The sequence below is a fragment of the Olea europaea genome, chromosome 18 (assembly GCF_002742605.1).
Source record: "Olea europaea var. sylvestris chromosome 18, O_europaea_v1, whole genome shotgun sequence".
In the NCBI taxonomy this organism is placed as follows: domain Eukaryota; kingdom Viridiplantae; phylum Streptophyta; class Magnoliopsida; order Lamiales; family Oleaceae; genus Olea; species Olea europaea.
In genome coordinates, this window is record NC_036254.1 from 30,558,258 (window position 1) to 30,563,405 (window position 5,148).

The following is a 5,148-nucleotide window of genomic DNA, read 5'->3' on the forward strand; positions in this document are numbered from 1 at the left end:
AGAGTTCTTTGGCTATGGCGGTTTGTGGGATATTTGTGATTCGAACTGTGAGCGTTTGTCTCTCCTCCATGGCTATGGCGATTTAAAGATTTAAGAAAGAGAAATACGATTAGGATCAGGCGAGAGAAGGGTTTTGAGGTTTTGCCATTTTGGGATTTTTAATTTTGTGACGTCAGTTGTTGTATTGTACTATTTGAGAGTTCTTTAGATTTTGTTTGGAAACTAAAGAAACTGCGTCAGTTCATAGTTGAGTTATTGTTGGGCAAGTACAACTGGTCAACTCAACTTTGACTTTTTAGATTTTTTGAATGATGAGATAAGCTAATATTTTTAATAAATATTTATTGTTATTTATCAAAAAAATATAGTTGACTCCATTTTTACCGAGAAGTTGATATGCTTCTGTGTTATTTATATATGTATATACCAGTCGGTATATTTGTAAAATATATATGTGCATATCTTTTTGGTCAAAAATGAATGAGAGTGGCAAAATATTGTAGGGAAATCCACAAGGAAAACATAATCCTTTACCTTAAAAGAGTGGATGTGGGGGTTATTATTCATTTATGAATGTCTCGTTTTTATACCTATCTGATTCCCAATTGATTTTTTACTGTTCATCTCATAAATATCACTTTACTACTATATTTTTTTATATCTTAAAAGAAGGAATTGACTGTTTACTATTTATTTAGGACATATTTTGATGTTCGCATTTTACCCTCAACTCCTTCGCACAGTAACTATTACACTAAGGGTCTAATAGCCTTTTTGAATTTAGACAAAATATCTCTCATGACAAAAAGTCAAAAATTGTGTGCTAAGGGTTTGATTCATTCTCTTTCCCAAAGAAAGCAAAACCCTATGATACCTAATTTTACTCTTGAATATCCTATAATATCCAACTTCACTCATGAAATCCCTACTAATTGTCTTCCTACACGTGTGTGGTACCGCTGTTTTGTCTGATTTGAATTTTTATGTCCAAAAAAATAGTTGACGTCATACTCCATAATATTTTTTTTAAGAAAATGACGTAAATTATATTGAGAAAATTGTCACAAAAAAAAAATGAACATTAATAAAATAATTGATTTTTAAAAAAAAATGAGTTATACGCATTTTTTAACACATACGTTTGATGTACGTTTAACTATTTTTTATATTCATTTAGATCATTCGATATATCTATAATATGGTTCTCGAAATGAGTTTCGAGATAATATAGAAAATTTATGCATTCGACTACCGTACAATTGTCGATAAATTTTTAAAGTTAGCTTGTTATTGAAATTCTTAACTTTTTTAAATGATGTCTCTTTTGACATTAAAAAACATTTAAAATTTTATTAGGAAATTTTCTAAATGACGTCTAAAATTATTGTCGCAAAAAAATAATAACATTAATAAAATAATTGCTTTTTTTAAAAAAAAGATGAGTTATACGCATTTTTTAATAAACACATTTGATGCACATTTAACTATTTTCAATATTCATTTAGATCATTCGATGTGTTTATAATATAGTTCTCGAAATGAGATTCAAAAGAATATAAAAGATTTATGATAAATTTTTATAAAAAAAAAAACTAAATAAATCACCCAATGAAAAAAAATGACATGGAGTGTATATATATATATATATATATATATATTCTTTTGCTCCGTGACAGAATGTCGTGCATTTTTTTATTATTATTTAAATGATACTTAGTGTCAATTTTTTTTTTATTAGGTGATTGATATATTTTTTGTGTCAATTTTTATTTTTTTTCACTGGGTGATTTATTTAGATTTTTTATATAAATATTCTATATTCTCTCAATTTATTTCGAGAACTATATCAAAAACACATCAAATAATCTAAATGAATATCGAAAATAGTTAAATGTACATCAAACTTGTGTGTTAAAAATGTGTATTACTTGTCTTTTAAAAAAAATCAATTATTTTATTAATGTTTATTTTTTTTCGCGACAATTTTCTCAATATAATTTACATCATTTTCTTAGAATCATATATATTGTTTATTTCCTAAAAGCAGTTGCGATAAATCAAAGTAAAACTTAACACAATGTTGAAAAAAATTTAATACTCAGTCGAAAAAATGTCGATTAATTTATTTGACGATATTGAATATTTTCAATGTATATAAATTTTGGAGGATTAAATTCAAATATATTAAAATTGGGCGATTAAATAAAAATCTCAACCCCAATTAAGTGACAAAATTTTATATTGTGGCTCAACTTGTGTTTGGCTCCATTAATTTTATTTTTTTTTCATTTTTCTCTATTTTATTTTCAATCAATCGCAAAACCTTCCATAAAATAATATTACACGTAAAAAAATATACTTTTCATTAAATCGATTGAATATTGAACAATAAAAAAAGATTCGATTAATTACACGATTTAATTATGTTGAATATAGTTATCATCAAATATGCTATTTATATGTAAAATAACTACTCAGACTAAAATAATATGTGCTCCAATAATTTGGGTTTTTAATCCATGCATCAAGGGAACGTTTATCCTATCTCCAGAAAATACATTTCAATTATAGCAACACAAAATTGAGGTCAACTAATTTTTCATCTTAATTATTTTAACATCTGAGAAAAATTTATATATAAAAGAAATTCGATCATTTTTAGAAATTTTTGTTCTTATTGTTACTTTTTCCTCTAGAACAATTAATTTTTTTAAATAATCTAATAAAATTTTTGACGTCATTTAGAAATTTCCTAATAAAATTTTAAGTTTTTTTTAATGCCAAAAGTGTGTCATATATGAAAATTACATTTTCATTTATCATTTTAAACAATTAATCAAATTTGTAGATTTATTGAAAGAAATGAATAGATATTTTGACACGTTAATATTACCTAAAAAATGACATAACTCGTGCATTGTACGGATGTAAAACTAGTCTTTACATATAAATTTGAATAATGTTATCTAGTACTAGCGACATTGAACACCAATCTTGGTGTATGGAAGGCGAAAGAACCCCATCCAATCCAATACTCACAGGCCCAACGCAAATGGGACAGGGATTACTGATCTAACTAGAAAAATCGAACGGCGATGGGTAGGTGTCATTGCCCCAAACCAGTTACAGAAAACATAGTCCCCACCCTACTACTCACTCCAAAGTTAATTTTAAATTTAAGTTTTTTATCAAACATAAATAAAAGATTTATCATTATTTTTGTAGAGAACATAAGTTGTTTTTAATAAATTGGGGAAAAAAAGTAATAAAGTTAATTAGCACAGAACGTCATTACCTTTCAATGTTACTGTATAAAATGTTCATATCTTTCATTTTTTTGACATTTTTACCCTGACATTCACCTTTTATTGCGAAAATTATCATTTTCATCAAATTTCTCGTGTAAAATGACAAATATGACCCCTATTTAAATAAAACAATAAAAAAGGAAAGAAAAGTTAAAGAATAAATTGCAATCATACTTCCAAATTTTTTTAAAAGTGCAAATGAGTCCAAATAAATTATTTAAAGGGTAATTAGTACAAAACATCCCTACATTTTATTTTTTTGACATTTTCACCCTTATTTCATATTTCATTGCGAAAATTGTTATTTTCATTAATTTTCTCAATTAAAAACTGTAAAATGATAGATATACCCGTTTTAAATAAATAACAAATTGCAGACTTTTTTTAAAATTATTTATTTGAAATTTATTTGTACTTTTTGAAAAATTTGGAAACTCACCTATGTTATATACTCGGTGAGCGCAGAATCACCATTGACTCTCACCATATCATGTATGTATGCGCGCGATTGAGCGTATGTTGTGTATACTACAATTATGTTTGAGGGAATGAAGTTCTTGACTCTCATGATCTCTAACTTTTCTTATCAGGCGGTATTTGGAAATGTGGTCACATTTTGTGTAGAAACCTGGTGCATATGTAAGAAAGGCCCCGTTTTCGTGGCCATGTGTCTCTAGCGATCTCCATTGCTGCACTGATGGGTGTCATCTTTCTCGGTGACACACTCCATGTTGGAAGGCAACGATTTCCCTCACATTCCAATAGAAATCGAGCTTTTCGTGTTAATTAGACACACCTCAAAATAACAAGATCAAAACCAATTTTTTTCCGTGTTTATAACGTTTTTAGAACACTAGTCTATGGTTTTTGTGCTGAATTCCTTTTTGATTGGTCGAATATCAACAAAAAATACACAATTGGAAGAATGTTGTTCAGGTCGATCATAAGGTGAATGTGGAAACTATGGAAAATCATCACGTAATAAAACTACCAAAATTTGAGATTTCTTGTAAGAACTTTAACTTTTAGATTCATGTTTATGCAGTGTAATTGGAGCAGTGGTGATTGTCATAGGTTTTTATGGAGTTATCTGAGCACAGGCAACAGAACAAGAGAAGGGTGAAGCTTGTGCAGACCATGACCCTGCTTCATCTTCACAACATCCTTTATTGCATTAATCCACTGGAATCTGTCACACTAGAACGATAAAGATATATTTGGTACGCAATACCAGACAAATCTAACAACTCGATATAAACAAAAAATTTAACTTCATTGATCTTGTCGAGTGACATCGAGTATACATTACCAAACATGCCACAAGCATCTTCAATGAATTTATGCTACTGTAGAAGCATTTCGGGGTAACTACGACCGGCGTTTTCCTTTTCAAAGGCTAGTTGCATATGGAGACGAAGCTCTAGAATAGTAGACCCGTCCACCGGAATAAAAAGTCAAGCAGACCTGCTTTTCGTATATTTTGCTATACATTCATGCCATGTAAAAACCGAGGGAAGGAAAAATCATAGAAAGCGAGTTCAGCTCAGCCAACCTGACCCGACTTTCAATTTCATCCCTTGACAGCAACAACAAAGAAACTAAACCTTATTCCTAATAAATTCAGAGTACGCTACATGGAACTCTATGTAACTATGTTATGCCCTACTTATTTTAACTTACAATCGAGTCGATAGCATACTGCTATTCACAACAAATATATGTCCCTCAATTCTAAAAAAGTAATTCAGCAAAGGAATTTCTCAGATAAATATTGATCACTGGGAAGGGGTGATCTCTACAGTAATTCCGTTGTCATATCCCTGTTCTAACGTCGAATAAA